Genomic DNA, 10000 nt, shown 5'->3' with positions numbered 1-10000 from the left:
GTTGGTCTGACCTTTTAGGGAGGACGAAGCATCAGATCGGAGTTGAATATAAAACCAGGTCCTCTTCTTCACTCCCTTAGACTTTTAGGTCCTGTAAACCAGATTTGCCGGTGATTACTTTGAAACTAAATAGCTCAACTGATTTCCACGTGAATTATGCCAGGTATGGAGATTTATATTTAATCAACCCCGTTTCCCGCAGGCATATGAAGGGATCTGTCAGATGCTCTCGTAAATCTTCTGAGAGACAAACAGAGAGCGAACGAAAAGTGTTCTAATGAGAGAGAGAGGAGAGAGAGAGAGAGAGAGAGAGAGAGAGAGAGAGAGAGAGAGACCTTACCTTACAGACCTTACAGTTCGTTCGGGTTGCCCCAGGTCCCTCAGTGTGAGGCGCCTCTAATGTCTACCAGAGAGTTGCTAGTACATCTTCCGGTATATTTTGCATCTTTCCAATCTTGGATGGTCTGGGATGCAGTTTAGATATTTGTCGAGCTTATTCTTAAACCATTATACGCTCACTCCTGCTATTATATTCCTCAGATGAGCTGGCAACGCATTGAATAGACGCTGCATTAATGTCCTGTGTGCTTTCCTTATTTTTCCTGGTATAGTTTTGGGCACTATTAATCTACCTCTGCTTGCTCTTTCTGATATTTTTAGTTCCATGATATTTTCTGTTATTCCTTCTATCTGTTTCCATGCCTGAATTATCATGTAGCGTTCTCTTCTCCTTTCTAGACTATATAATTTTAAGGATTGTAGTCTTTCCCAGTAGTCTAGGTCCTTAACTTCTTCTATTCTAGCTGTAAAGGACCTTTGTACACTCTCTATTTGTGCAATATCCTTTTGATAGTGTGGGTACCATATCATATTGCAATATTCAAGTGGACTACGAACATATGTTTTATAAAAGCATAATCATGTGTTCAGCTTTTCTTGTTTGAAGTGCCGTAACAACATTCCCATTTGCTTTACATTTGCCAACAGAATTGCTATTTGATCATTGCATAACATGTTCCTATTCATCATCACACCAAGGTCTTTAACTGCTTCCTTATTTGTGATTGTCTCATTATTAGGTCCCCTATATGCATATAGCTTTCCTTCTCTGTCTCCATAATTTATTGATTCAAATTTATCAGAGTTAAATACCATCCTATTACCTCTGCCCAATCATATACTTTGTTAAGGTCTCTTTGTAGAGCGTTCCTATCTTCATCACAAGTAATTTCTCTACTTATTCTTGTGTCATCAGCGAAACTACTCACTACCGAATCCTTAACATTACTGTCTATGGTCTCTCATAATAACAAACAATATTGCAGCTAGCAACCGTACCTTGTGGCACACCGGATATTACCTTGGTTTCATCCGATTTCTCATCGTTTGCAATACTATCTGTTTTCTGTTGTGTAAAAAATTCTTTTAACCATCTTCCACTACTTTATCTACGATATTGTGTTTTCTAATTTTCTTTGCTAATATATTATGGTCTTACTTTTGTCAAAAGCTTTTGCAAAGTCTAAATAAACCACATCTGTTTCATTTCCGCTTTTCATATTTTTGAATATTTGTTCTCACGGTGGACTAACAGTTGGGTTTGTGTACTTTTCCGGGTACGAAACCGTGTTGTCCTATATTAAACAAATTATTTTTTATTAATGTTTCATAATATTTTTCTTCATTACCCTTTCATACACTTTCATAATATGTGATGTTAGACTCACAGGCCTATAATTACTTGCCTCTAGTCTTGATCCACTTTTGAAAGTAGGGGTGATATATGCTAATTTGTGCTCATCATAAATCTTGCCTGTATCTACACTTTGTCTTAATAATATTGCAAGCGGCTTTGCGATAGAATGAACTACTTTCTTTAACAAAATAGCAGGGACTCCATCCGGCCTGCAGCAGCTCCATTTTTAATTTCATTAATTGCCTGCACAATATCAGCTTCATTAATTTCTATGTCAGCTAAATATTCACTATTTTCTTCCCTACTTCTATATCATTATCTTCATTATCTATTCTAGGGTGAATTCTCTCTTATATCGTTCTGCCAGTATGTTGCAAATTTCCTTTTTTTCATTCGTTAATCTCCCTTCAATTCTCAGAGGGCCTATTTCTATTCTTCTTTATTCATCTTCTTCGCATATGAGTATAATAGTTTGGGGTTTTGCTTGATATTTAATAGGGTTTTTTCTTCCAAGTCCCGTTTTTCATTTTCTTTTGATTGTATAATCTTTGTTCTGCATTTTCTATCTTACTTTTTAGTTCTATAACTTTCCATGCATTTTTTTTCTTTTGCAAGACCTTTTTTCCACTTTCTGATTTTCTGGAACAAGATCCTTCTGTCTCTTGGTATGCATGAATGATGTTTACTTTTCTTCTTCGGTATATATTTTTCCGACTATTTTCTCCAATATTTTATATAATATCTCCGTATTTACCCTTATGTCATCACTTACGAAAATGTTATCCCAATCTTTGTTTAATTCTTCATTAATTTCTGACCATTTTTTATATTTTTACTGTAGAAGTTGTATGTTTCCATATCCTTCCCACTTTTTCATTTCTTGCTTATCTCTATTTCACTTGCTTTGGAATGAACTGTTAATTCTATGACATTATGGTCTGAAATACTCGCATTATAAACTATTATTTCTTTAACATAATTCATCTCGTTCACAAATACTAGGTCTAAAGTATTTTCCTTTTCTTGTTGGCAGGTGATTTATTTGTTGAATGTTGTATTCTAGTAGCATATCTAATAGCTTTTTCAAATTGCCTCTTATCTTCTGCACTACTATTACTCTCTTTTTTATATGTATAAGTACAACCACAATCTCCTATTCGTTCTTTCCATTCTACGAAAGGAAAGTTGAAGTCACCAGATAGGAGAATAGTCCAGTCCTTGTGATTTCTACATATATCATCCAATTTTTCAATTATTAAGTCAAACTCTTTAGTATTAGGAGTCTATAATATTAACTATGTTCATCAATTTTTCAGATTCAAATTCTACCGCTAATTAGATTCACATTCTGAGTTACTATATTTCTCATATATTTTTCCTTGTTTTTTGTCTTTCCCATATATTGCGGTTCCCCCTTGATTCCTATTTTCTGTCTGGATCTATAAGTTTGGAAACCTTTTATTTGATCATCATTCCCAGTCTCTTGGGGAATACCAGGTTTCACTTATATTCATTATATCTATTTTCTTTTCATTTGGTAGTTCTTCTAAGTACTCTATTTTTCTTTTTGAGTTACTCGTAACTAAACCCTGCGCATTCATCACTATGATGGTTTGCGTGTTTTCTCTCATTTAATACTGGTAGTAATAAGGATTTTCCCATGTCTCTTTCCTGTTCTGGTATGTTGTTCTTTTTTCATTTCCAGAAAATTCTGACATTAAAAAAATCCAACTTTTCCATAATATTTGATCTTCCTTCATTCATAATTATTCATTTTGTGTCTGAATCTGCAATTTTCTCCGTTTCTGCAATATCCTCTTGCATAATAAATACAGTTATTATCTCTTGAGTAGAATTTCGGAGCTGATGCTTTGAAATTTTTTTGCTGACACCTCTGCATATCTCATGGTGGTTTGCTTTTCTCTTTTACCTGATATTCTTGATTTCTCTCTTTATTTGTTTCTTTCTTATTTTGGATTTTATTACTTGGTTGGTTATTTATTTGATTATTGATTCATGGCTACAGGGTGCATATATTTGCATTTTTTGTCGAACTTACATCCTTTTCCTTCTTTTAGGTTTTTACATATTTTTGGATGCAGATCTCTGCAATCATCCCCATATCCATCTAAGTATGCACATTTACCATATATTTCATAGTTTTGACATATCTTAGGATGTTTGTAGTAACATCTTTCTCCAAATCTGCAATTCCCTCTTTTCAAAAGGTTGCAGATTTGTCTTTCTGTCTATTTTTTCCTCTTTCCCGTCATTGTGTAGATCTGGGTAGAGCCTCTTCGGGATTTGCTTTTCTGTTGTCATATCGTAATTTATTTCTTCGTAGGTATGCTGCTTTATTGCCTCATATGTAGTTATCAATGAGTATATCTGCATCCATACTTTTATCTTGTTCTTTGTTTTCCTTATTTTTTTCTGTCATTTCATTTTTGTTTACTTCTCTTCCGTTTTCCTCTTCTTCTTTTTCTTCTTCTTCTTCTCCTCTCTTTCTTCTTCATCCTCAACTATTTGTACATTCAATCTTGATTTAAATAACATTGTCTATCCATGATAGACATGTTGAACAAAAAAATTCTTGTATCTTTTCTCAAATCTTGTATTACCTCAGCACACTGTGGATTGGGTCGGAATGTTGCATGCAGCACATTTTTGATTAGGTTTTGTGGATTGACTATGCTATACCAACCTTACACAGTTTGCATGCTTTTGGCATTCTTTTTACTAATGCATCAATTAGGATATTCACAAGATTCACCTTATTCATTTTCTTTGTCGGAATATGTTGGTTTATGTATATTTTCTTTATGAGTCTCTTGACCACTTGGATTTTATTTGGAACTTCTTCAATTATTTTCAAGATGTTTTCATTAGATTTGTTCCAGTTTGAAGGATTATATCCTTCTAATATATCTATGAATGCTTTTGTATCTTTTGGTTAGGACTGTTGCTGATTTCATAGATTGAGAAATGCCAGTTCCCTTCCTGCTACCTCATCGTATTGCGAATCTGCTAAACACGCCAAATTACGCCAGAGAGAGAGAGAGAGAGAGGAATCGTTGCAGATTACTCTGCATTACATTGAAAACAGCTTTCTTTCATACAAAACCAAAGTTCTTTAAGCTGTTGCTCACCTGTTTTAGTCGGTGTACAGTACAATATATGAAGTTACTTACACTTCTCATGAAATACCCACATACACACTCACATTATACACACACACACACACACACAAAGAAATATATATATATATATATATATATATATATATATATATATATATATATGTATGTATGTATATATGTTATATATATATATATATATATATAAACAAAAAGGTTCGAACAGAAGGGAGAAATGAAGAGCGTTTTGTTTTGGAAAATATCCCAACCGATTTAGTATCCAGAAAAATGTATAACGGGATTTTCTAAATGACAAACAGTAAAGGGACAGAGTTCATTTGGTTTCGGCTAAGCTTTGTGGGTAAGGATGGCGTATAGTAGTTAAAAAAATATACCGTCGATCTTTTCTGGTTTCTATGATCCTTTTGATACATTCATGTTATTTGTCTGCTTCATTATTATCTGCTTCGATTCATCCTACTTTAAGCTGTGGGTGGTGATACTTATTCGGTTAAAAATGGCAGAATTTGATTTCTGTATCATTCTTTGGGAAATGGTTTTCCAGTGAAATCCACGAAAGACTTCGTACTTTCTACATTCCTTACACGGTCTAAGGTATACACCAGTATCTTTGGGCGCTTCATTTTCCCTTAAACATGAGTGACCGAAGATCCTACCGTATTGTGGTCGGTGAATGCAAAAGGAATATCTCCTCCAAGGGTTTAACTGATCTCCTCGACACGATCCAGGTATAGGACTTCCATTTTATTGCTGCACGTTTCTTTTGACCTCGCATTAAGGGAGACAACAGAAAATCTGATTCGCTGTAAATACTTTTTTTTTTTTTTTTTTTTAAGCGACACGGTCAGGGCAATTGAAGGAGGACAGTTGTCCACGAATAATTTTTGAATCCGCATCCTTCCTTCTGCTCAGGGAACAAATCTTTTGAAAGCGTAAAAATAAGTTGCTTATCTGTCCATCCTTTTCTGAAATATCTTAATAAGTAGAGAAATGGATAAAGACATCCAGACACCAAGTTTGTCGGTGTGTGGGAGGTAAGGACTAGGCATCAAGATGTATTTTTGATGAGTAAACGTTAGGCCCTACGTTTACATGCCTTTATTTGTTTACGTACATTTGTAATTCAATTCTTCAGTGTATCTGTGTTTTCGTAGACTTTTTTTCGAAATCCACCAGGGATTCCTGATTTTCTTCTCTCCTCCTGATCTGCATATCATTCATACCATTCATTATATTCCATTCTTCCTTCGCAGTTTTCATTCACTTGCTGTCTTAACTGGAAGAAATACTGATGAGACCGTAAGGTGTTTATTTTTATTTATCTCGTAGATCCCTAGATACGTTTCGCAAGACTACCAATGTGACACCGAACATTTCAGCATAATTACTTTATCCTTTTTTTCGTTTTCACCCAAACTCGAAAACAACGGCGATTGTGCCAGCAATGGAACCACCCCATAACGAATAGATTGTATCCGCGACGCCTTATTATCTCACGAAGCAGTCTGTGATGCAGACACGAGGCAAGTAAGCCGGCAGTGGGCGTAGGCGTCGTGCAGTAGAAAGGTGTCAACAAGTGGGCTGAGGCTGGTGGCAGCCAACCTGCTCGTAAACCATCTGGTTGCAGGCTTCCAAACTGCAGGTTGGGCGTAGGAACGGTAGCGGTGGAAGGAGGTGGGCGTTGGACGCTCGTGGTGACGGGCGGGGCAGGGCTGGGTGGAAAGGATACCTGTGTGGCAGGGTTGGGGGTGGTGTGGGATTGCGTGGGTGGATGTATTGATCAGTAAAGATAACGTGGTTGTGCCCCTTCTCAAGGAGTGGGCGTGGCCATGGAGGGAAAGAGAAGGGCTCGACATCGACTCCCATGGCCGATGGAAGGGCACATAAATAATGAACACTGCCGTCGGTTATATAAGGCCGCAGATGATTAATAAGGTAGACGAGAAGCGATGATACACAGGCTGGAAGGGGCTCTTAGGGTGTCAGAGGAGGGGACAGATGGCAGTGGTCAGAATGAAGAAAATATATCGATTCGAAATAGCTGTAGGAACAATATTCCCGACAGAGAGAGAAAAAAAACCAATAGACAACAGATAGGGAAACTGAAGGTAAATGATCACTAGCGCGTCTCGGTCGGGTTGAGTCCATGGATCCACAACAGACCTCTTATATACTTTCTTATATTTCACCATACTTACGACTCACTCTTAGTCAAGGCCTGTGTTAGCAACTTGTCATGCGGTCAATTATTCTCTAACCAACCAACCAAGAGATTTGGCAGGTAAAACCGATCGGCAGCAAATTTAGATCCAAGTCGGTAACTGAATATTACCTAGAAATAAAAAAGAAAGAAAGGAAAATGCATTGGATTTTTGTAACCCCGATTATATCATCGAACCACTCAATGAGGACTGACGAGTTTTCCTACTGTGGAAATCTGATAATTATCTTGTTTAACATCAGAAATTATTATAAAGAAAGAACGACTACCCAATTCGTTAATATTGAGTTATTATGTAGCAGCCAAGGTCTCTTGGCGGTGACAGAAAAGGGGAAGGGGAGAGCGCCTCGGACCTGGAAGATCTGAGTGTTTTATGACAACCTGCCCGTTGCACTTTACTCATCACTCTCACCTCCATGTAAGGAAATACTGTTAATTGAATTTTAAACAAGGTCCATGCATGCACCATCATTATCTTCCAATTTATCTCATATTAGGGGAGATCATTTCTGTGAAATATTGTTTTTGCATCACTTCCTCTTGAGAGGATGAGCCGGTGGCCACAGGAAATGTCCTTTGCAGAATACAATACCGACACGAGAATTTGGTGTCATGGGATGAATCCTTATTTAAAACGTTTAGCGCACCTACGTAGATATAAGTTTTTGTTTCTGTTTGTATGGACTACGACGGAGAGAGAGAGGGAGCCACATACGATGCAGACAAAGGGAGGTATCACATTTTTTTTTTTTTTTTTCCAGTTAAGCTGATGCTTCAGTCATCTGTTTTTATTAAGGTTCAGTATTCATTCTTCGATTAAAAGCAAGAGGACAATGGGTCAGCTTCATCACCTGCACAGACAAGGGAGTTCACTTCATTTGAGAAAATCGTTTTATCTGATCAAGTGAAGGATTTCTTTCCTCTTGGGTATTGAAGGATAACATTATTTTTCTCACGGGAGAATGATAACCATAATGGTGATGGAGACGATGGAGAAAGATAACAACCCTCCTCTAGACATCGTTTCCTTCCCACCTGGCTTTTCAACTATTTTAAATGCATCTTGTAATTGATTTAGGCATTTTGTTTACGAAAAAAAATTATTCTCGCAATAATGTGTGAACATTGCTGTAAACGTCGTTCTGTTTGGTGTTCATGATGATACGGATATAACGATGATCTTGTTATGAAGTTTAGCAGTACCCTATTATTATTATTATTATTATTATTATTATTATTATTATTTTATTATTATTATTATTATTATTATTATTATTAGTGGTGGTAGTAGTAGTAGTAGTAGTAGTAGTAGTAGTAGAATTTTAATTGGAAGAAAAGCTACTGCTGTTGAATTAATAGTACTGTAATCTATCTCACAAATCCGGTTTTGCAAGGAACCCAGCCATAAGGGAAATCAGGGAATTATCATATATATAATGGATGGCCAGAGAATTGGCTCTCTTTCCGGGATTTCCTATTGACATATCAAACTTAATTGAAAATTTAGCATAATTTCAATTTATGAGAAACAGGCAAACTTTGGAATTGGTATTGGAAGATGCCCTTGTATAATTAAAAAGATTCGAAGTTGCCCGCCTATTGAAAGATGAATGTCAGTAGAAGTGGAACCTTTTTGAAAGGGTTTACAGGGATGAGAAAGGGGCTGGCCTAGGGATTTAGAGGGATGGCAAAGGGACGGGGCCTAAGGGTTTAGAGGGATGGCAAAAGGGCGTGGCTCAAGGGTTAAGAGGGATGAGCAAGGGGCGTTGTCTAGGGGTTTAGAGAGATGACAAAGGGGCGTGGCCTAAGGGCTTAGAGGGATGGCAAAGGGGCGTGGCCCAAGGGTTAAGAGGGATGAGCAAGGGGCGTGGTCTAGGGGTTTAGAGATATGACAAAGGGGCGTGGCCTAATGGCTTAGAGGGATGAGAAAGGGGCTTGACCTAAGGGTTTAGAGCGATGAGAAACGGGTGTGACCTAAGGGTTTAGAGGGATGAAAAAGGGGCGTTGCCTAAATGTTGAGGTTGAGAAAGGGGCGTGGTCTAAGGGTTTAGAGGGATCAGAATGGGGCGTGGTCTTAGGGTTTAGTGGGATGAGAAAGGGGCGTAGCCTGAGGCTTTAGAGGGATGAGAAAGGGCCGTGGCCTAAGGGTTCAGAGGGATGAGAAAGGGCCGTGGCCTAAGGGTTTAGAGGGATGAGAAAGGGGCTTGGCTTGAATGTTTAGAGGGATGAGAAGGGGGCGTGGCCTAAATGTTTAGAGGGATGATAAAGGGGCTTGACCTAAGGGTTCAGAGGGATGAGAAAGGGGCTTGGCCTAAGAGTTTAGAGGGATGAGAAGGGGCGTGGCCTAAATGATTAGAGGGATGAGAAGAGGGCGTGGCCTCAATGTTTAGAGGGATGAGAAAGGGGCTTGGCCTAAGGGTTTAGAGGGATGAGAAAGCGGCGTGGCCTAAATGATTAGAGGGATGAGAAGGGGGCGTGGCCTAAATTTTTAAAGGGATTAGAAAGGGGCTTCCCCTAAGGGCTTAGAGGGATGAGAAAGGGGCTTGGCCTAAGGGTTTAGAGGGATGAGAAAGGGTTTGCCCTAAGGGTTTAGAGGGATGAGAAAGGGGCGTGGCTTAAGGGTTTAGAAGAGCCTGAACTACAATCTGACCATGAACGACGCGTCATACAGTTGATTCTTCTTTTCTTTCCAACGTCCGGAAGACAGCAAAATGTTTCTTGGAAATATAGATACTAAAGAAATTTATTCGTGAGCTGACTTGAGTATGGGTGTAGACGTTACAGATGGGGTAAATTAGTAGTTTTAAGTATTCTGTAAAAGATAACTACTGAGATGCCTATTTGTCTGTCCTTCCGCACTTTTTCTGTCCGCCCTCAGATCTTAAAAGCTACTGAGGCTAGAGGGTTGCAAATTGGTATGTTGAT

The 10000-nt window shown here is 38.0% G+C and overlaps 1 protein-coding gene across 3 annotated transcripts in view; it reads left to right on the top strand.

The window, feature by feature from the left end:
* LOC135204027 (cyclic nucleotide-gated channel rod photoreceptor subunit alpha-like) overlaps positions 1–10000 on the top strand; it is a 945574-nt gene that overhangs the window by 310578 nt on the left and 624996 nt on the right. The window lies entirely within an intron of this gene.

The sequence above is a fragment of the Macrobrachium nipponense genome, chromosome 44 (genome assembly GCF_015104395.2).
Source record: "Macrobrachium nipponense isolate FS-2020 chromosome 44, ASM1510439v2, whole genome shotgun sequence".
Classification (NCBI taxonomy): domain Eukaryota; kingdom Metazoa; phylum Arthropoda; class Malacostraca; order Decapoda; family Palaemonidae; genus Macrobrachium; species Macrobrachium nipponense.
The sequence above is the reverse complement of the archived record's forward strand: the minus strand, read 5'-3'. Positions and strand labels throughout refer to the sequence as shown.